General features: G+C 37.5%; 1 pseudogene across 1 annotated transcript; it reads left to right on the forward strand.

Annotated features, from left to right (window-relative positions):
* LOC309665824 (zona pellucida sperm-binding protein 3 pseudogene) lies at window positions 1-23,637 on the forward strand (annotated as a pseudogene). The gene is made up of 3 exons: window positions 1-22,120; window positions 22,194-22,342; window positions 22,617-23,637. The product of its transcript is annotated as a zona pellucida sperm-binding protein 3 pseudogene (transcript).
* The last annotated feature ends 294 nt before the right edge of the window (window positions 23,638-23,931 follow it).

The following is a 23,931-nucleotide window of genomic DNA, read 5'->3' on the forward strand; positions in this document are numbered from 1 at the left end:
ATGTTTTTACATGATGATAAATTTAGATTCTACACTAAGAGCTTATTCCTGGTTACTCAGAGATAACAACTCTTCAATATTGGGAACTCATTGCTTGCGTATGGAGTTCAGGGCAAAGGCATCCAGAAGCCAGGCAATAGGACACACCAGCTGTCTGTCTGAATTTTTCTAGCTAACAAGCCATTTGGACTGAAAAGCACACTAGCTAGGAGAGAATGGGACTAAGGAAAAATTTGATGAAATATTTCATTGATTTGGTCTGGCATTATATCAAGACTCCACTGCCCGGATTCAATACATGGGATTTCCCTTCTCTAAGTAATTTTTGCTCAACATTTAGACTTATTTAAATGTATTTGAAGTTTCTGCTTGGGGATATAATTAAATATATTTAAGCAAATTCAACCCCTTGAAACTGATAATAAATTTTAAAATTGAGCAATAATATATAGTAAAACATGAGCCTATCAAGTTATATCACATGTATTTATTGAATCATGAAGGGGAAGAATTGAAAAAACCTGGGCACACAGCCTCCCTAGCAAAAATTGTCTGTCTTTGTTGGTGTTAGAAGGTGTATTCATAGTCCAGCTGACGTAATAAACAGCAATCAGCTAAACACGTATCACGAAATCAAATTTTAGATATTAGAAACAGTACTCAACCATCACAGGTTTATGGTCTTTAGAGAAGCCAGGACATAATATAATTTTAAAGATAAGTTTAGTCCATGGTTTACCTTAGTAAGTGTTTGGTCAAGAAAATAAGTATAATTGTAATCATTATGTAATTTTTTAGTGCACTTACTCTTTGCAGAATATGGGAGAAAATCTGAGACTATGAAAAGCAATATATTTGTTGCCTTGCTCTCAAGATACTACCTGTCTTTGAGGAAACCAAACAAAGTAAAAAGCACTGAAAAATAAGTATCACAGAGCGAGCCATCACAAAGCTGTATAGAGCCCATATGCTGTGGCAGACCTTGTCTAGAAACCTTCCATCCTTCATGGGGAAGCAAATAAGCATCCTAGTTACGACCACAATCAACTGTGCCTCTCAGCTTCTTGACTTTGGTCTTGGTAAAGCACAGGTCACCTTGACTTACCCTTTTATGTTAAAGATAATGGAGCTTGACAGCACGATTGTTTGTAATAATGAAAATTTGGATTTAACTGATGCCAAAAAATATGTTATTAATAAAAAATTATGGGACATCTATCCAAAAGAATATAATGTAGCTATTAAAATGATTTTGTAGCTCTACATTTATTGATGTGAAAAAAGGTTAAGACGTGAAGTGAAAAAAGCAGGTTCTAGAATTTTTGTGAAACTTTATATGAGTAAGATTTTTTTCCACCACATTTTGGATGTAAGAAATGCCACATTTTAAAATTTCACTATGATATATATTTAGGTAGCAGGTGTTCTGATCTTATCACCTAGGGGTTTGTTTTGGCATAGGATCTTTGCTGAGTCTGATTTAGACCTTCTGAGAGGTCATTACAGCCATTCCCTTTGGATGCCCTGCCTCATCCCCTGCTGCCTGGGCTAGTCCCTGTCACAAGGACCTAAGTGAACCTCCTCTTCTCTCTTTAGGCAGGGGGAAGAGAAGCCCTGGTATGTGGCAAATTCAGTCTGTGAAACTCAATTTCTAGTTTCCCTGGGGAGAAAAAAGTTCTCATTCTTTCTGATGTCTTAATAGCAATAAAAAAGAGAAAAATCATCAATACATTTCCCTGCCATACTATATATGCACATTGTTTATTATATGTGCATTATATGCTGCAAAAATTGAATATCTGGAAAGATATTTACACCAGAATATTAACAGGAATTATTCTAAAATGTCAAATTATGCTTTTATCTTTTTTATTTCTTTTATAAAAAATTAGTCTCATCTGGTTTTTCTCATATTTGTTTTACAATAAATGTAGATTGCTTCTGCAATAACAAAATGATGAATTTAGGTAATAGAGTCTTATCCTTCTGTAACTTTAAAAATTATTTTAAAATCTCTTATAATTGAGAGATTCACTTAAAAAATCATTTTTAATCCTCACAATGTTATAAGGGATTAAAAATGTGTCCAAAGTCATATAAACTAGTAAATGGCAGAGTGAGAATTTGGAGTCATTTCTTCTCAGTGAAAATGTGTGCTTGTTTCTTTTACCAATCTGATTTTAGGGGAAAATAATAATTTAAATAATTTGTTCTTGGCTAATTTAAATTTGTAGGAGACATCTGCAAAGCATAGATATTTCCTCCTGCAGATTTTTTGAAAACTGCTTTTGCTCCTGTAGAGGGGGAAGGAATAGAGGAAATAGATGAAGATAAGGAATTATTTTAAAGTGCTAGATTAGTGTTGTGTTGCTGCCATAATAAAGTCTCACAAATTTAGCAGCTTAAAACCACACAGATTTATTATCTCACTGTTCTGTAGGTCAGGAATCCAGAGGATCCAGGAGCTCTGCTCTGGATCCCTCAGGGCTAAGGGGCACCCGAGTTTTTCATCAGGAGGCTTTGAGAGAAAATCTGTTTCCAGACTCATTCAGATTGTTGGCAGAATTTGCTTCTACGTGGTTGTAGGACAGAGGTCTCCGTTGCCTTGCTGGCTGTCGGTTGGGGGTCATCCTCAGCTTTTAGAGGATGACTGCACCTCCCTTTGAGTCTCTGACTCACCTCTTCTGTCTCGTCTCTCCTCTGACTCAAGCTGGAGAAATTTCTCTGCTTTTAAGGGGTCAAGTAATTAGAATGGGCCCATCTGGATCATACAGGCTACTTTCCCTAATTTAGGGTCCATAACCTCAGTTACACCTACAAAGTCCCTTCACAGGCCTACCTAGATAGTGTTTGATTGAATAACCAGGAGACAGAATCTTGGGGGAACAGCTTTAGAATTCTTTCCACTGTATTTTTTTTCCTCAAAATTTGGGGATAAAAGTATTCACACTCTTTTTAAAAGGTTAATATAGTCATGATAACCTTCAATGCTTATGCCTGAATATTTGGCATGTTTCAGATATTCAGAGAGATAGTTCCCCCAAATCCGCTCCTTGAATACTTTTGTCTATAGATATTTCAAAATGGATTTTTTTAAGCCTCACAGGTGTGTCTATATTCATCCTGGCTGGGAAAATGGAACACAAATACGCTATTCCCAAATAATACACTATTTCACTGAGAGTGTAGCTTGTAGAGGACTCAGGGATAAACTCCAAAGTCATAGGACCTTGTTAATACACAAGTGACCTAGTTATTACACAGCCTTATATTCCCATAATCTAGCTCCCAGTTCCAAGTACCGCTGAACTGTTATCTATTACGTCTCAGTCCTATGCATTTGTCTTAAACTATGTTCATCACCTCTACTCTGGCTAGGATGTACAGTTTTACTATGCATTTGGTTTTAATAGACGTAAATTAGGTTCAAAGAGATAAACTCCTAAGACTCGATAAACATTAAGTTCTCTAGCCCTCTTCCTGGGAGTATGAAGAAAAAAATTTCCATATTTTTCTTGTTCTTCTTTTTGATGAAGTAATTTAATTTGACTTCATAATCTTTATCCTGACCTGACATAGACCACTTTCAAAAAAGTATTGCTTTCTTTAAGGATAGATATATTCCCACAAATTAGCTAAAAAGTGTCCCCAGTTTTGCCATTAGAAATTATATCTACATTCCTCTAACAAGTTGGTCTGTTCCTTAGGAAAAATAATAAAATAGAGAGGCAACACCTGGTAATAAACAAGAAGATGATAGATAGATAGATAGGTAGATAAATAGGTAGATAGATAGATAGATAGAAAAGGGGCAGGAGGTAATAGATAAGCTAAGAGGCTGGAGAATACATTTTGACAGGAAGCCTGAATAAATTCTGAAATAGACGTAAGATAAGTGGATATTATGAAGGTAGATATATATTTTGGGGAAATTAGTAAATAGGGTTTTAAACCTCTGGTATTGCCAAGACTAAATTGTCCTTCTTAAAGGAATTAATGAGAGTAGTAGGTTATGGCTCTGGTTTTCAAGGAAGGTGAACGGAGTTTACTTTGCCCTTTCTCCACTGGCAGGGGACATACCTGGTGGGAGGAGAACCTATCTAGCATGAAGGGTCATAATACTAACATAACTGCCAACTGCTGTCATGGTCTAACACATGACATGCTATTTTTTTTGTCTGAGGAGGCATATTAGTCAGGGTTCTAGAGAAACCAAACCAATAGTATGTGCATATATGTAGAGATTTATTTTAAGGAATTGGCTTAGGTGATCATTGAGACAAGTCCAAAATCTTCAGGGTGGGCTGGTGGAACCAGGAAGAGCTGATGCTGCAGTTTTGTATGAAGGCTGTCTGTTGGCAGCATCCCCTCCTGCTCAGGGGAGCTCAGTCTTTTGTTCTATCCGGGCCTTCAGCTGATTGGATGAGGCCCACCTACATTACGTAGAGCCATCTGCTTTGCTCAGAGTCCACTGATTTAAATATTAATCTCATCCGAAAACATCCTCACAGAATCACCCAGAATAATGTTTGACCACATATCTAGGCACAGTATCCTAGCCAGGGTAACATATAAAACTAGCCATCACAGGAGATTCTAAGTTTGATCTTTTGGATGTTGTGGTCTGAATTCTTATACATTTAAAAATTAATTTACATGACCATAAAAATAATGTTAATGCCACCTGTGTTTCTAGGTTCAGATTAATTAGCCTAATAGCGGCACATATATGCAAGTTATTTCATATCCATTAAATACTAATATCTGTCATCCTCAAGTGCTTACTATGTGCTAGGTACTGCACTGAGTGTTTTATACAACAAACCTATGCAACAGATAATATTGTCCCCATTTCAGAGATGAGCAGTTTGAAAGTAATTGATTGACATCTATAAGAAACAGAGTTAGTAGCAGAAATGAAACTTAAACTCGTGTCTTCTCTCATGGAATATCACATTTTTACACCATATCACTCTGCCTTCCATACATCATGAACACTACCTGGAAACTCAGTCTCTTTTTTATCTGTTTAAGCAATCCACAAGTTGGCTCTTAATAGCTTAAAAAGGGCAGCAACATCCTATATTTTTATTACAACTTAAATTTAATTAAAATGGTCAATGGAAATTGAAATGTTTAAAGAGTCTGATTATTATGCAACAGTCCTTAATTGTTAGCTGAAAATAGGATAAATTTTAGCATTCTCAGATGGTTCTTATCTAATTAATATGAATAACATCACCGCCAACACTTCTTGAATAATTGTGTATATTCTACATAAATGGCTGCAGCAAAGGGGCTGTCAGAACAGCAAACTGATTCTCTCGTGTTGGCAGAGCACATCTAATTTAAACCTTAGGATAAGCAGGCCGGGCTACTGTCTTTCTGAAATTCTTTTAAGGTCAGTGGTCTATATCTGCCCCTCTGCGTTCATTGGCAAGGACTATGTGACAGTTCCCAAGGAATGGAATTTGAGTAGTCCTATAATTTATTTGTTCATTTCATGCATTTATGAAAGGAAACAAGAGCACCAGCCATTTGGGAAAGGACTTACATAATTTAATTAAATGTGATCACTGCCTTCCTATCTCAATACGCTGATGCAGCTGATAACATCCCAAATGTTTTAGTCCCTCTCTCCTATCTTCCTTGAAGTCCCCAAGTGCACATCAGGGGATGGGTGACTTTAGTTGGATATGAGAAGTGATCCTACATTCTACCAAGAAGAGCATATTCTTGCATTATCCATCAGTCCTGACTGGTAAGTGTAACAGACACTACTTGTTACCAGCCTGATAGGCTTTCCTCCTTCCTTGCCGGTTTAGTCCTGATTTTCCACTGTAACTCAGGTATAACACCTGATTTTCCGAAGTGGGTCATACTAATATCATTACCTTTTTTTCACTGATAGGTTTAGGGAGGGGAATATGAACAAGTCCTGGCTCCTGAAATGTAAGGAATTGGCTGGGGGACTTTGGGTGAAGGATTTATTATTCTTAAAAAAGGACACATAAGAAGAGATGTGCCCCTCTTTCCCACTAAATCTTGTCATGTTTCCATGGTTGAGATGCCTGGAGCAGTGGTAATCACTTAGTGACCATGAGGGAAGCTACCTTGAGTGACTGACACATTCTTGATGACAGAGTAAAAAAAAAAAACATCTTGAGTTCTTGATATATAAGGGAACCACTTGAACAAATCAATCCTGGAGCTGTCCCTGCTATCTCATTATTTGAGATTAAAATATTTCCTAATTTCTTAACCTATTATGTCAAGATTTTTTTTCTGTGACTTTTGCCTGAACGTGTTCTTACTGATAGGATTGACCCTTTGAATTCCTCTTGGTGGCTGTGTCCTTTCTTTGAAGGAGGTGTGCCTTGCTTACTTGGTTTTTCTACCAGTGACCTTACTCTTGAATGTTGGTGAGTCATGCACAGAGTCTCTCATTTCTAAAGAAGCATGTGTTGAGGAGGACGTGTTACATGAAAGGCAAGCGCGTGCTGCGCAGTTGGATTGCTGCCCATGAGTGCCTGTGGCGTGTGTGCAGAATACTAGCCAAGTATAGTTATGGATGAACTTATGGACGAACCACTACCACCAGTTCTCCCTCCAGTAAACACACACACACACACACACACACACACACACACACACACAAAGTGTGTACTCATAGGGAGGGAAAAATACTCTCAAAGAACCAACTGTTCCTCAGTTGGAGCATATGGCTAAAGACATTAGCAATCCTATATGTGTTGGAGGGAGGGAGAATTGTTGGTACTGGTTAATAGGACAACAGAAAGCACAGTATGTCCCGGATATCACTTTTAGTGTAGATAAAGATCAGCATAAAATACTTCGCTTTTCTATGAAAAAAATGAAACTGTCCATACCAAACTCAAGAATCAGGTAACTTATCCCCCTTGGCCTGGCGAGGCTTACAGTGTAGATGGACACAAGATGCCTCATGATTTCTGGTGGGCATGTTTACTCCCAAGATAAGAAAAAGGACGGAGCTGAGCATACTGCTATGGACTGAGCTGTACCCCTGCTCAGAATTCACATGTTGATCCCCTAACCCTGAGTGTAATGGCATTTGGAGATGCGGTCTTTGGGAAATAATTAAGTTCAGATAAGGCCATGGGGAGGGGAGATACTCTGATGAGAAGAGACATAAGCGAATCTGTATTCTCTTTTCTCTCTCTCTGCCATGTAAGGACGGTAAGGACATAGTGAGAAGGCAGCCATTTGCAAGTCAAGAGAAGAGCTCTCTCCAAGAACTGAATAGAATAGGCCGGCACCTTGACCTTGGACTTCCCAGCCTCCAGAACTGTGGGAAATGTCTGCTGTTTAAGCTACCCAGTTTATGGTATTTTGTTACAGCAGCCTAAGCACAATAATAAACATACTCAGTTATTCTTCCCAGACTTACCAAACATGTAAGGACCTCCCTAATGAGTAAACAGGTGGAGAATGCCCACAGGTTATATTATTTTGACCTCCCTTCACAAGAAGGAAACTTTAGGAGTGGAAAAGATCCATCCATCATGAAAACTGTATTTCTCTTCTCCCTCTAGATGTGAATCTTTGTGAGAGCAGGCACAGTAGTTAGTAGGTGAGGGGAGCAATGATCTCCCGTCCACAGTTCAGTAGTTCAGCAGGTTTTTCTTTTGGATGTCTGTTTTCTCTCTGTCTTGGGGAAAATGGCCCAGCTGGTAGGCAAGAGAGGATGGTGATGTTTGTCTAATGTACTCCTGCAGAGAAGGAGGGAGATTGAAGGAGGGCGCTGTTTGGTGTTGCTGGTGCATTAGCATCATCTAGATACATGGGTTTTTAGCCTTATGAAGTCAAACTCTTTGGTTTTGTACTTGGAAAGCTGGGACTCAGGTGAATCATAGTGTGGTGACCCAGGTTATCTGTGGCAGAGTTGGGGCTTCATGGTAACCCACTCCCAGGAGTCAAAGATGTGTACTTCAACCTCCACTTAACAGGCTCAGCCTTCAGTGATTATAGTTTGAACTCTTTGAGGGTGCCAACCACAGTAACAGAATTTATTAAGCATGAAATATATTTTGTTCCTTCCACTCTCATAAGTTTATTGCTAAGTGTCTCTTAGTCTTTAATTAAGGAATTAAAGTGAATGTTTTTTGTTGTTTGTCAGCAGATTTATATGGGAAAGTACTTTATATCTTTGATTTAAAAATTATCCATATTTCTTAATGGAGTGTTAAGAGAGTTCTTCATACAGTATATTCCAAGTTAAATGGGAAAAAAGAGAAACCCACATTTATGTTTTCATCTTAAAAACTTTTGGAAATATAAACAGAATTTTGCCAAGAGAGTTTACCTTTGGGATGGGGATTGGGTTGACTGAGAGTAGGGACAGAGGGGAACTTATATTTTTGACTTTATATACCTCTGTCTCAGTTTTTTTTGAGTTTTGTTATGAATGATTTGTTCTTCAGGAAGAGAGCTATTAATATATAGCTTAAAAAAAACAGGTTCTGGTATATGTGGGGATTTGAATAACTCCTTGTTTATTCTATTTTAGAAAGTTACTACTTGTTAAAAAAAACACCCACCTGAGGAAAAGTTTGGATATAGAAACCAAACAGATCAGGATTTGACTTCTGATTCTGCCTTTTCCTGTTTGTAAAATGTCCTGCAAGCTATTGAATTTCTTTGCATTTCCTCATATGTAAAATAAGGGTAATAATAAAGAATTGCAGAACTTTTGTACTGATTAGAAATAATATGTGTTAGAAGGTAGACATTGATGAAGTGCCGGTTACGTAACTAGATCATGAACTGCCAGGTATGGAGGCTAATGGAGATTCCTATTTGACTGGGGCTATCACAGTTCGCCCAATTATCCCATGGTAATTACTATTAGCACCGCTTATCATTCTCAAATCCTTTGAGTTGGATGATAAATTACATGATGGCCTATTATAAGTCATGCTAAGGACTTTGGACTTTGTGCCAAAACTGGTAGGATGATACTGAGGGTGAAGAGTGTGCCCCGGGGTAGTACGGCTTCTGAAATTTTCACCGACCACAGGGAATGTCTGCATATGTAGTTACGTGTGCCTGTTTCAAGAGTAAACAGTGGTACAAACCTAGAAGAAAGAGACACAAATGGTCTAAGGAAGCGCTGAAAGATGAGTCTGGTGATGAAGGGAGACAGGTATGAAATGAGGCCACCATGGAGCTGAGCTTTGTACAGCTGCCTGCCTCTCTTCTGTTGCTGATTTGTTTGCTTTTTAAATTTCAGTACTGACAAGTATAAAACTGTTTGAATATTCCCAAGAATTCAGATTAAATTGGATTCACTAGCTAATACAGTGTTATTATTAGGGACTGAATCATTCACTCTGAAACCATTATCTGATGCATTTCAGAAATAAACATTTAGTAGATGTGCCACTTTTCCTGTTTTTATTTGCTGGATGAATTTCAAACTTCAAAAGGTCCTATTGCATGTGAAATAGAGGGCAGGATCATCCCTATGCACATAGGCAGACACGAAAGGGCATCCCCAGGTAAAGATTTAGACTTAGAGATAGTCTCACAGGCAGACATCAGCAAGTTACTCTTTTAGAATTTTCTGAAGCAGAGAATACCCTGTTTGCAAGGTGCGCATGTATCTACTTATGGAGGAGTAAAGAACCAGATCAGATTCCATTTTCTGTTTCAGTTGTTCTTAATCAGGGGATGTATCAGCATTACTCAGGGAGCTTTTCAAAAATTCACATGCTGGAGCACTGCACCAGACTTACTAAATTAAAATGGGTGGGTGGTGGGGCAGTGAACCTTGAGCACCTTCCTGGTAAGTCTAACATGGACCCTGGGTTAAAACTGAATCCCCTAAGCCTGTGGTTCTTAAACTTTTGTGTGAACCAGGATGACTCAAAAGGATCAGTAAAACTCAGATTTTTGGGCCCTACTCTCAGAACTTTGGATGCAAATGTCTAGGGCAGAGCTTGAAGGTATTCATTTCTATCAGGTTCTAAGTGATGCTGATGCCACTCTCCTGCCTGGATTTTGTGAACTCCTTCTCTAGCCTCTATTTCTCTTCACCCCTATCCTCAACTGCTTTAGTGCAGGAAGGCCTAATCATTTCTTACCTTGTCTATTATTTTAGGTTCCCCTCTTGTGTCATTACCTCCTACCCCAACTGCTGCCAATGTGGTTTTTCTAAATAAAAATCTTATGGTGACTCAATACCTTAAAGTGTTCCAATGGCTCCCCACTTAATCAATCCAAACATCATTTATGGAATGACACTCTGGTCTCTACTACCATCCCAACCTCACCTCTCACTCTTCAGCCGTGCTCTGATGCTTGTCTTCTCCAGAGGAGACCACATTCTTTCAGGTGGTGGTGTTTTCTTTACTGCTGCTGCAAAGCAGTTAGAAGCACAGGTTTCCAGAGTTCCTATTCAAACTTCTAAACTTTTACCTTCCAGCTTGTGACCTTGGACAAGTTATTTTTTCACCTCTGTTTATTCCCATCTGTAAAGTAGAGTTCCTACCTCTTAGGATGATATGAAAATTAAGTAAGTTAATATATATATATATAACATTTGGAACAGTGCCCAGCAAGTAGATGTTAGTTAGTTAAACATTAGCTGCTGTGGCACCATTTCGTTCAGGTCATTGCCCGCTCATCCTTGCATACCAGTTTGCATGACACTTCCTTTGAGTAGACAGTCCTGTATTCTCTACATAAAGTGTTTCTTTCCTTGATCATTTATAGTATTTAATTCATGTTTCCATTTTTACATACTGTGGTTCTCCTTTCCATCCATCTATGACCTGTACCGAGTGGATTTTGTTGTTATTTTTTGATGATTTTGCTCTTCAAGAAAGCTACACTGTAGGCTACTAGCTACAGTGCTTAAGAATGTTGGTTGAATCGTCACTTTGTTGAACAACAAACTGCTGACCCTAACCAATGGGCCATGGGATCTGTAGAACATGAGAATGATGGTTGTGAAACCAGAGAAAGCATGATGCCTGAAACAAGGTCACCAATGCCACATGGAAGAGAAGCTGGTAGACAGTTGCCCTCTTTTCTTTGTTTCTTTCAAAGCACATATTGGCCGTTTGCAATAAGAAGGAAAAGTCTTAATAAAGAGTTGAAGAATCAGGAGTAGTTGATGTTTCTGTTTAGGAAATTAAAATAATTTAAAGATATTTAGGTAATTTTTGTTTTGAAGCATAGAATATACACAGTAATGTGCAAAATCTAAGTGTTCATCTTGATAAATTTTCAGCCAACACTCAGAATAAGACATAAACATTTCCCTCACCTCAGAAGCCTTCCTTATGGCCCTTACCAGTTATTCTAACCAAAAGGTATCCACTGATGTTATTTCCACAACCAGTTTTGTCTCTTTTTGAATCATACGTAAATGAAATTATACCACAGGTACTTTTGTGTTTGGTGTCTTTAGCTTATCATTTTGTCTAAGAGATCTAGCCATATTTTTGAGTGAAGCAACAGTTCATTTTTTTCATTGTTGTATATTTTCTATTATTAGAATATACCATAATTTACTTATCCATTCTACTGTGAGGTATGTTTGAGTCATTTCTAGTTTTTGACATTTACAAATAATGCTGCTGTGAATGTTCTTATAACAAGCCCAGTAGTCAAAGTGATTGGGCACAGGGTGATAGAAAGACCCTAAGATAACCCTAATGATCTCTGCCTCATGGTATCCATGCCTTTGTGTAATATATCCCTTCCCCCACCCCTCAATCTCCCATAAGGATAAGACTTGTAACTTACTTTAACCAATATAATATGGCTAAGTTATGGATGCCACTCCTTTGATTAGGCTACATTATGAGGCAAAGATGATGAGATATAACTCCTGTGGTTATGTCACACTATATAAGACTCTGTCTTCATAGACTGGAGCAAGAGGTACCACTTGGTGGCTTGATGAGCTGAGTAACCTTGTTGAGAAAGCCCCCTGGCAAGGAACTGTGGGTTCATACTTTCTTTTTGTTCTTTTGTCAGCTGTGATAATGCAACTTTTGGGATAACCTATACATTTCACCCAAATTATCACAATTATTGGTATAAACTTGCTTACAATATCCTCTTGTCTTTTTGACATCTGTAGCACCTGAAGTAATGGTGGCTTTTTTATCCCTGATCTTAATAAATTGTATTCTCTCCCCCACTCTTCCACCCACCTCCCCACCCTGACACAGTATTGTTAGACGTTTAAATTTCAGTTAATCCTTAAAGGCTTTGTTGATTTTCTCAATTTTATGTCTGCTTTCTATTATTGGTTTCTGTTCTTATTTTTATTTCCTTTCTTGTCTGTTAGAGTCAATTTGCTATTTTTTTCATAGCTTCTTCAGATAAAAGCTCAAATTATTCTTGTCTAATACATGTACATAATGCTATAAATTTTCTGCTAAGCACTGCTTTACCTGCATTCTACAAATTTTAGTATATTATTATTTCACAAACATTTTACTTTCCACTGTATTGTTCATTGACTAAAGTGCACTTTAGATGTATATTGCATAATTTCTAAATATTTGGGATTTTTAAATTAAAATTTGTTACCATTTTTGGCTTAAGATTACTGTGCTCTGTGATGTATTCGTTATGATTTCAGTTTTTCAAAATTTGTTGAGATTTATTTAATGACACAGCATATGGTCTATTTTCATATACATTCCATGAGCTTTTGGAAAAGACTTTGTCTCTGCAGCTCTTAACTGTAGTGTTATGGCTAATTAGTTTATATTTATCAGTCAAGTTGTTCAAATAGTCTATATCCTTACCGATTTATTTTTTATCAGTTTTTCTCTTCATTGCTGAGAATGGTATGCTAATATCTCCAAAAATAATTGTAGATTGGCCTATAGTTTCTTCTAGTTCTTTCATTTTTTTAATTAAAATTTCTTCCCTAAAAGTCTACATTTTTGTTATTGATATACTATTTACATTGGCTAAACATTTTTCCATTCTATTTACTTTCAAACTTTCTGTGTCCTTATGTTTAAGGTGTGTTTCCTGTAAAGAGCACATAGTTCAGTTTTATTTTTTACCTTGAATATTGTAGTCCTTTAAGTGGAATATTTATTCTATTATGTTAATAAAATTACTAATATAATTGGGTTAAAATCTATAACATTTCTATTGTTTTTGTTTGTTTTTTACTCACCAGTTCTTTGTTCCTTTCTTTTTTCTTGATTTTTGTATTTTTCAAATATTTGAAAAATTTCAAATTTCCCTTCTCTATCAGTGTGCACTTATACATAGTGTTATTACTGTTTTAGTGGTTAGCCTAGAGATTGCACATATATTTTTGACCTATTAGATCCACCTTAAATATGTCCTATTACCAACTGCCAGAAAAATGCAAAGGCTAGAACACTTAAACTCTAATTATTCTTTATTCTCTTTGTACTGTTGCTGTCATGCATTTTCATACAAAATATATTTTAGACCCTGTAAATCATTATTACAATTGTTTATGCAGTCAGTACTCATTTTCTGCCAGTGTGTTTAGCCTTTTCTCTCTTTATTCCTTTTTACGTTATTGTGCTTTTGTTTGGAACCATTTTTTTCCTGCCTGAAAAACTCCCTTCAGTGTTCTTGCTAGTGATAAATGGTTAACTTCCTGAAAACATCTTAATCTTAACTTTCATTTTTGAGGGATATTTTTATAAATGTAAAATTCTAGGTTGAGAAGTTAAGTGCTTTTCTTTAAGCACTTGAAAGAGATCTTTCCATTATAGCTGGAATTCTATTATTTCTAAGGAAGAATTAGCTGTCAGTCTTATTGTTGCTCTTTTAATACGAATTTTATATTTTACTTTGGCCTCCAAAGAGAGCTGAATAATTCATTGTTGGTTAATTTGATTCCACTTTTTTATTGGAAAAAATTAAACTAGTGCTTTTTCAATACTACGTCAAATTTACTGGACCATGCACAGCACTGGACTATACATTGAACCACAAATCAGTAGATCTGGTTCTAATTTTTGCTACCATTAAGTAGTTATGTGGCTCTAAGCAAATAATGTCCTCGGTTTTCCCATTTGTAAAATGAAATTGTTGGACTGTATGAAAAGACCTCTTTCTCTGTCAGCTTTTTATGATTCTGGTCAAAATTGCTTTTCCAAGCAAGAGAAGGAAAAATGCAAAGAAAAAATTTAAATGTCATTATTTTATATGTCTTATATATAGGTCTATGTAATTCTAACATCTCTTGGTTGTGTGTAACTGTCATTAGAGTACACAAAAATGTTATACATGAATAGAACATGTTTGATATTTCTATGTATTTTTATGAGTGCATTGAAACAATTATAGGTTAGTTTAATAGAGTTAATTAGGATTTTATGCATTTTGGAAAATTATTTTCCCTATTATTATTGAATGGACTTGGCAAAGAAAGCCATAAATTCACTCTTCACTAATGCCAGTCCTTGTTAGGTCTCCTTAGACTGCTATGCTTTGAAATATGAGTTTTAGTTTCAAGATGCTCTGGGTTCAAATTCTAGCTATGTAGACTGAGAAAGATATTCAACCTCTCTTACGTCTATTTTCTCAGTTGTAAAGTGTCCATAATAGTAACACTTGGGGTATGTGTGAGGATTCAGTGGAATGATTCAGATACAGCACTTTACATAGAGTCAGGTACATATTAACAGTTAATATATATTATCATCATTTTACTTCCTAGAAGCTAGGGTAGTAATGCAAGTGATGTTTGAAAAAGCTACCTTAGCTGATTTTGTATGCCCATCTCATCCTTTCAACTTCATTTCCTTTCAAATGGTTTTCATTATAAAAACCATAGGCTTATAGAATGAGATTGAATGGGTTACCACTGTCCAGAGAAAGAAGTGTTTCTTCCTCATGAGAGTGAATTATGCTTTCTTTGCATTTATTTTAGTTATCTACTGCTGTGTAATAAAATACCCCAAAACTTAGTGACCTAAAGCAATAAACAATTTTTACCTTAAAACTTCTGTTGATCAGGAATCAGGGTGCAGGTTAGCTGAGTCCTATGACTTTGAGTTACTCATAAGGCTGCAACCAAAATGTGTCATGTAAAACCGATAGCTAGTGGGAAGCAGCCGCATAGCACAGGGAGATCAGCTCTCGGTGCTTTGTGACCACCTAGAGGGGTGGGATAGGGAGGGTGGGAAGGAGGGAAACGCAAGAGGGAAGAGATACGGGGATATATGTATATGTATAGCTGATTCACTTTCTTATAAAGCAAAAACTAACACACCATTGTAAAGCAATTATATGCCAATAAAGATGTTAAAAAAAAGGGAAAAAAGAAAGAAAGAAAGAAAGAAAGATAACACAAGAAACTAGTAAGATGGAGGAGAGATGAAGGGTGAACATGAGTGTGGGCTGGAAAGGAAGCAATAATTTTCACCATGTACTTTTATGTATTATTTTGATTTTGAACTATGTGAATATTCAAAAAGTATTCAATGTTTAAAAAATTCAGAAAACTATGGGCTTGTGCCTAGTTTTGTTATTATACCTCTTTTTATTGGTGCTCCACACTATAATAAAAATATACAAAACATTAAAAAAAAAAGTGTCAGCTGGGGCTACTGTCATTCCCACACTCAGGGTGGATCCCCGGTCCAAGCTCACTAAGAAGGCTGTTGGCTAGACTCAAGCATTACTGACAGTTGGCCGGAGATATCAGTTCCTTGACATGTGAGCATCTCCATAAGGGTACTCACAACGTTTTGCTTCCCCCAGAGCAAGGGCAGAGAGAAAGAGGCCGAGAAAGATGGAAGTCAAAGTCTTTTGTTACCTAACCTTAGAAGGGACATCCCATCACTTTTACCATGTTCTATTCATTAGAAGGAAGTCACAAGGTTCAGTCCACACTCAAGGGTGGGTATTACACAAGATCATGGATATCAGGAAACGGGGATCCTTGGGGGATATCTTAGAAGCTGCCTACTACACTATTGGAATGAAATTCAGGTCATTCAAAATGTTTAATCCTCCATTTCAGCTTGGTAAGGGGAAGGAAAGTCACACCGAGTAACGCCAAATGGAAATTGTTTTACATATATTTTCATGTAATCTCATCAACTTTGTGTATTAATATTTTTATCATATTGAAGATTATGGAAGAAAAAATGTATCCTTCCCCAAGTACCCTCCCCACAAAAGCCCCAAAACCCTCTGTTTAACTCCAAAGCTTAACAGGTTGTATGTCAATGAGATTATTATTTTTAAAAATAAACAAGTAACTTTTTTCTAGATAACTTTAAATTTTAGAAAGAATGTAGTTCTCTAAGCTTCCCCAGGTTAGGAGGGTAGGACAGTATTTTGCCACACCTGGGCAATTCAACTTCACAGCAGCTCCCTATTAATCCAGGAAACAGAATTGTCTTTGAAAAACAGAAGAACTGATTAAAATTTCTGTCTCTGTGATTACTTACAACATCTGCTTTGTGCCCTAGGGTCCTCCTTTATCCTTAATCTGTCTAGAGTTTAAAGATTTCTTTCTGCACCTGTTATCAGATGAATCTGTGACTCTCATCAGAGAAGATGTTAATTTTTTCCACAGAAAAGCAAAGATACCTATGCTCCTCAGAGGTAACTAACACTGAAAAAGGAGCACAGACATTCCTGTTCTTGTGTTCTCTATCTGTATAAGGCAAACAGCATGGGGAGTTTAGAATGCAGGCATACTTAATTCAAATTAGTCAAAGTATGCTTAATTATAAGGAACTGACATGCAGACAAATAAGGCCATTTAACAAAAATTTAACTGCTAAGACTTGTACTTTGTTATGTTTAGGGACCCAAAAGAGCTGTTGAGAACAAATCAGTCTTTCTGGGTGTATATTATCTTCTAATTTTGCAACTCCAAGAATGCTTTGGGTTGTAGAAATCTTGAAATCTATAAACCTTCTTTCTAGAAAAATGTACATATTCACATGTATGTAATATTTAATACATTTTGGAGGTTTCACAGACCCCTATTAGTCTATACATGGACTTCCAACTAAGAAACACTGCTGGGATAGAAAGTGGAAATTTATAAAATCAGGGCACGTTTGCTGGAAGAGCTGTGTATTTGAGGAGGGCTTTTGAAACTTCCCGGAGAGATCTCAAGTGCTCTCATGCAAGGACAGTATTGTGCAGTAAAGAAAGTATTTCTGTTGTAGTAGTTCTTAAGCTCTTGTATAAAAACAAATAACCTGAGAAACTTTTAAAATATGTGCATCTCTGGGCCCCACAACCAGTATTAATTCAGTAAATCCTAGGCAAGGCTCAAGAATTTGACTTAAAAGAAGGGCACAGGAGTTACTAACCAGGTGGTCCTCGAACAAGCTTGGAGAAAGGCCTTGGAGGAGCTGCCACTAAACCAAATATCAGGGTCTCTGTCCCAGATGGATGAGCCTGGGAGCTGTGTGTCACTGTGCCCTTCTCTGCCACAGGCTTTCTGGAGGGTTTCTATTTTACATATGAAATATATCTCGGAAAAGTCCAGTGTAATTAGAAACGTAAAAAAGAGAACAAGTAAAAAATAACAAGCCTAGAGATCTGTTACCTAAAGGGCTTACTAATACTAGACTCTAGAATTAAAACAAATTACCTACCAATACCCAGGAAGACTTCCACCATGTAGCAGCAGTGAAATCTCTTGGGACAGACTTGCCCAGGTGGTAAAAGTGTCAGGTGCACAAGCTTGCTTAGGTTTCATCCTCAGGTTTAATAATCAGGAGTGAGTAAAGGGGCCAAGAGTGGGGCTAGGAAAAATTACTACTCTTGGAATGAATGGTGGGGGAAAAGTGTTCCACCCAAGTGTTCCATCCTTGGTTCTGCCAGTGACTTGGCTTTTCACTGTGATTATTTTCATATATTTTGATAATTATAATGTTATTAATAATAACATGTTATGTTTTTCCCTCTTAAGGATCTCACTTTAAAAAGACACTCAAATCAAAGTTGAGTCTTTCTCTCTCTCTCACATGCACACACACACACACAGGCACACACAGAGACATATACACACAGTGCAGATATACAAGACAAAGTCAGGTTGGACTTACTACTTCTGTTAGGCATGGGGCATACTGCAGTGTACATACGTTTTACAAGAAGATTGTCATTCGGGGAAGGAATTTGGAGCTGGCTGGATTGCATTTAAAAGTACTACTTACTTGAACAGCCAGAACAGCAAAAGTCAAAATGTGATTTCACAGCTAAGGCATACAGCTTTTAATAGTACTTGTTTTATTATTATTATTATTATTTAAATTCTTCATTCTTACATAGATTTTTATTACAGAAATGCCTTCTGAAAATATCTAAAATATTAGACTCATGTCTCTCAGGAACACTCATCAAGAGTGACCATAACTGTGCTTGACAGGAGAGGTGACAACACTCAGTTAACAAACCATTTGAAATTAGGTGTGGGCTTCTGTATAATTCTGATCTTGAACACATGGGTGATTTTAAGTACCCTTATCCCATCTCTGGACCTCAATTTTTCATATGTTATGTTATTAGGTAGAATACACTTAATACATTTTAGGTGTATGGCTTTTAGACAAAATCATAGCAAATTGATTTTATAGACATAATGATCTCCAGACCCCTTGTTTGTCCTTTTCCAGTCTTTGCTGGCCAGTGTGGATCTCTGCAGGTCTATATGGTGGTTTGGATTGGAGTGGACCCAACAAGGCAAATTGGCTACAATCCTAGAACAGCCAGATCCATTCAAGTATCAGTAATGTTATTCAGAGTTTTTAGTCCCCCACTCCACACACACACACAGATACACACACACACCACCCACACCACCCACGGAAAGAGATCAGTCACCCAGATTGTACCCTCAGAAATGTCACTAACCACTAACAGATTTCCCATGATTCTATTACTTAATCTCTCTGAGTTTTTCTTTTCTGACCTATAAGTTCTAAATTGTCTCAAAGGCACCTTCTAGTTTTGTGGTCAAAGGTTTCTTCTGGTGCAGCCACCTCTGTTTTAAATTCCTGGGACCATCGAGACTTTCTAGAGAGAATTCCAAGAGTCTCCTGAATTAGGCACTTTCCCAGGATCCAGAGTGACTTGGATCTGACCCTCTTGGTAAAAATGCTAACATCCTTTTGGGGAATGCCACAGCTACACAGGTTTTGCCTTCCTTCCTGTATATTTTAATATGTCCCAGAGTTCTTATTTATCAAAGATTCCTAGTTGATCAGGTGGTCCCTGAAGCAGGGGGTTTGGATTGAGGTGTATAGGACATAGGAAATAGTGGTGGTAGAGGGTGAAGTACTGAGAGAACACAACCACTGGGACTAGGAAGTGTTTCAGCTGCATCACATCACCTGGGGGATCTACCAAAGATGAGGGAGTCCCACCCCGACCTATTGAGCATAGTTGGAGGTAAAGTGGGGGCAATCTGCATTTTAAAAAATTTTGCAAAATGTATTTTATGCACATGGATATTTGAAAATTATCAGCCTAGAAGTTCAGGAACCAGAGAATTAAAATATTGGGAAGCAGGAAAAAGTACCAAAGGGGATAAATAAATGGAGTATTAAATACAGCAAGCAAAACATGGAAGGGGTGTCCTCCAGCTCTGCTTGTTTGGGGCAATTTTTTTTTAACATCTTTATTGGAGTATAATTGCTTTACAATGGTTTGTTAGTTTCTGCTTTATAAGAAAGTGAATCAGCTATACATATACATATATCCCCATATCTCTTCCCTCTTGCATCTCCCTCCCTCCCACCCTCCCTATCCCACCCCTCTAGGTGGTCACAAAGCACCGAGAGCTGATCTCCCTGTGCTATGTGGCTGCTTCCCACTAGCTATCTATTTTACATTGTATATATGTCCATGCCACTCTCTCACTTTTTCCCACCTTACCCTTCCCCCTCCCCCTCCCCCTCCAGGACCCGTACTTTTTTCTGCAGGACTCCTCTATCTAGTCAGTCCTTGTAGCTAGTGTGGAAAACACCTCGTGGCCTATTTCATTGGTAACTGTATTTCCTTTTACACATTTATGCTTGTTTCCAAGTTCCTCTTTTCTGTGAGTTGGTAAAAATCCTGGCAGGGGAATAAAATCAGCACAGCTGCCTGTTAACTTCAGTAGGACAAGAATAGTTCCTAATTAAACTCTTATGTCTTTGATTTAAAACTCCATTTAATCAAATTATTCAGCAACTTAAGGCAGTTGTTGATTACAGGGAAAGTATACCTTGAATCTTTGTAAGTTATAACTCCCTTCCAGGCCTCATCAAGCTTCTCAAAAGGGGTACAACATGTGCCTTCTTAAGGAGAGCTGAAAGTCTTTCAACAGCTGATTCCTTCCTCCTTTGAGGCTCTTTCTTAAACGATGAAAGGGCTGGCTGAATTCCAGGTGTAGACTATCATTCTTGCCTCCTTTATTTCCAGCCTGACTTCAGGGCCTGCAATAACTGCTGAATGACTTGAGGATGGATATAAAGGCCACCGCCTCTAGGTTGCTAGGAAGCTAATAGTAGCGAGTAGGTGGGATGGGCCAGGGGTACCTGGTGGGGCTTCTATTAGTCTGGTTGGCAGTGAATCCTTTAGGGTCTGTTGCTCTTTGGGGTTTTCCTACTTCAGGTTCTGTTCCCACCAAGTGCATGATTAGAGATAAGAAGGCCACTCCGGAGTCTTCTCGTGTCCCTTCTCTTTCTTGGGCTTCTCCACAGACTTCTCTTCCTAAGTCTTCCTCCTCATGGTTGCCTGTTAAAATGCAGTGTCAAGAAGAGAAGATGGTGGTAACTGCTCAGAGAGAGTGAGAGTGTTCAGGAAAGGAAAGTTGGTGAACCCATCCCATCTGAATCTCAGCCCAGTTGGCTGCTGTTACAACTATTTAGACTCAGTAAACAATGCAGCCATCTTTGAAGTTGGGCTCCATGAATAGCACAGTGCAGTACAGGTAAGACTCCTCACTGGGAGTTTGTCAAGATGCCATAGTTTGATTAAGAAACTAATAGGAGGGGTAATGCAGTACAGCAAGAAGCATAGAGTCCTTTTGTTTAAAAGATATAGCTTTTTCTAGTTAATTCTAAGACTCATTTTGAGAGGTTGTCAAATTACCTCACTACCTTCACCTTATCACCTATCAAATCAACTTCTTTATGTTTGCACAATAACGTAAAGTACATGAGTGAGTTGAACTCGTCTTGCTGCTGTCAGCATCATTTTAGGTGGTCTGAGTAATGTCCAGCTCCTATAACTTTAACCAAATGGTGGAGAATGTTGTGAATAATATTCAGGTTGCTTCATTTTTGTTTTCTACCCTTGAAAAATAGTCAATTATTATGATAGATCAAGCTATGGGAAGTAGTTTCTATAAGCTTAACAATCTAATTGTGAGAATAAATTGCCCATAGAATAGAGTGAGAGATGCAATGTGCTAACAACTACTTTCTCTCTGCCTTTTGAGGTAAATCCTATTTTTCACCAAGTTATAGGTGAGGAAACTGAAGCTTAGAGAGTTTGAGTAATTTGATGCAATACAGTTGATAACTAGCAGTGTTAGGATTAAAACCTAGATTTTTCTTAATTCATATCATTAACCTTGATCTATGCCACAGTTATTTTTCATGAATCTCTGGAGAAACCAGTTTGGAATGTAAGTTTCATGTGGTGTTAACATATAGATACCAGCCGGCTATATATAAAGGTTCTTCAAGAGATGGTGGAAAATGCCACAAAAAGTATTGCTACAATGTGTGAGCTCTCCTTCCAAGAAATCATCCTGCTAAGGTGACAGATATTTGTCTGGTTGTATCTAGATGACTCCTCACACACTGGTATATGCCATAATTCTACACTACAATTCATTGCCTGCCAACAGTTCTGGTATCTGGAGAACTAATCCAACTGTCATTCCAATAAAATGTTCTTATACCAGGTGAGATGTCTCATAGTTGTTACTGCCCTATTATGACTCCCGGCTTCAACTCCCTCGGCTGGTTTACTATTAATGTCTCATTCAGGAGGAGGAGTGTGAGCAGCAAAGCCATTCAACCCACGTGGATTCCATTTAGTTCTACTCTGTCCTCTCAGCAGAGACTGAAATGCACCACGAGATTGATGACTGGTAGGTAGAGGCATGAGTAAATTAGAGGCTGCTCCTCACCTCCAGTTGCTCTACAGGTGATATCTCAATACAGAATCTTGGAGTTCTGAGAGGAATTCTACTAGCTTCCAACTTAGGGATGTTATTCACATTCAAACGGATGTCCACACTGGGAGTCATGTTGCTCTAAGGCTTTCCATTGATTCATATGTAGCCATGCGAACTCCAAACACAGAATCTACTCCTTGACATATCCTTATTGATTTTTCAGTGGGTAAGTTACATGAAGCTCCCTTGTCAATTCCCAGCTATGAAGTAATTCAGTAGCCAGTGCTCTTTAATTATCTAGCTGACTGGTGGATGGTCAATCAAAAGATGTTGTTTTTACCCTCATACTACCAAGGCTCAAACCAAATCTGGTGAGTTACATTTCTTGCTCTGTTATGGGTGATCTAGCATTAACATTCTAAATATGAGTCCAAGTCCACCTAAGTTTCAACTACAAATTATTCCCTAGCTCTATATTACATGCCATCTGAAGACTACTGAAGCATTGGCTGACCCAGATTCTTCAAACAAGGCTTGCTCTTTTAGTAGATCAAGAAAATTGTGGGTATAGCTGTTGGAGTATCTGTAGGTTTTGACGTGAATGTCAATGGCTCTAGATAACTTGAGGTGTAAACCACTATGACCAAGTAGAGGCAAATTCAGTAAAAATACAGAGTTGTTAGGAAGAGATCAGTAGCCCTTTAAGGCCGAATAGAACAAGTTATATTTTTTCCCAGCTGTTAGGACAGGCAGGGAAAGAATAGCGATAACTTGTGACCATACATGTAAGTTAACTGTTTAACATCTGTATCAAGGAACTAAGCACTTTACAATTTTAATATGAGAGTTAGGTCTTTTTTATTATTAAAGGGGAGTAGTTAGCACCTATTAATAATGACTAAGACAATTGGCAAATAAGGTTTTCAATCAATGTCCATGTTTCTCAAATCATATTCTTTCCTAATTAAAGAATCTAGGAGAGTTCTCAATATTGGCTGCATGATAGAATTTTTAAGAGCTTCCCAGTTCATCTAATAAGCAGTCACTAACCCAGAACAATTAAATCAGAAACTTTAGGGTGTAGAACCCAGATAGTAATTCTGAAATTTCCCAGGTGATTCCAATGTGCATCTAAGGTTGAAAAACTCTGGTCTAGAATAAATACTATTAATCAGTCATTTAAGGAAAGACTAAACCTATAACATACTTTTGTCCACTAAATCATACCTTATTCACTAACACTAAGCCTTGAAATAATCAAAGTTAGTATATCTTAATACATAAATCTTTCATAATGCAGGTGACACCTGGCGCCTGTATCACAGGTGGCTTCGATAAGCTGGACAGCTCCAGTTTAACTTTATTACAATCTACTTAAAAGTTATCAGAAGCTTTGTTTCTTTAGTGCTCAAAGTTAGGCTTCAGTAATCCCCCCCAAATTTTCCTTTTCTGTGTAAAAAAAAAAAAAAAGACTACCAATTCCAGTAAAAGACTAGAGTTAGCTATAATGGGGACAGAATAATAAACAGGAGTAGAATCTCAGATATACTTCCTCAAACTTATCTTGGTTAGTTATCCTATTTCTACTATAGCTTATTCAGGACTAAAAACCTACATTTCTAGTTTGAACTTAGTTTGCTGTCCTCTTTGTTATTAGGTGCTGAACCCTACAATCAACTGATTGTCTTATGTTGGCCATGCAGACAATACATCTAGAGTTTTAGATCATCAGAGAAACTTTAGGCTCTAAAAGAACGCATAGAACACTTTGGAGTGCTTAGCTT

This window comes from Balaenoptera physalus (genome assembly GCF_965194825.1).
Source record: "Balaenoptera physalus genome assembly, chromosome: 8".
NCBI classification, from domain to species: Eukaryota; Metazoa; Chordata; class Mammalia; order Artiodactyla; family Balaenopteridae; genus Balaenoptera; species Balaenoptera physalus.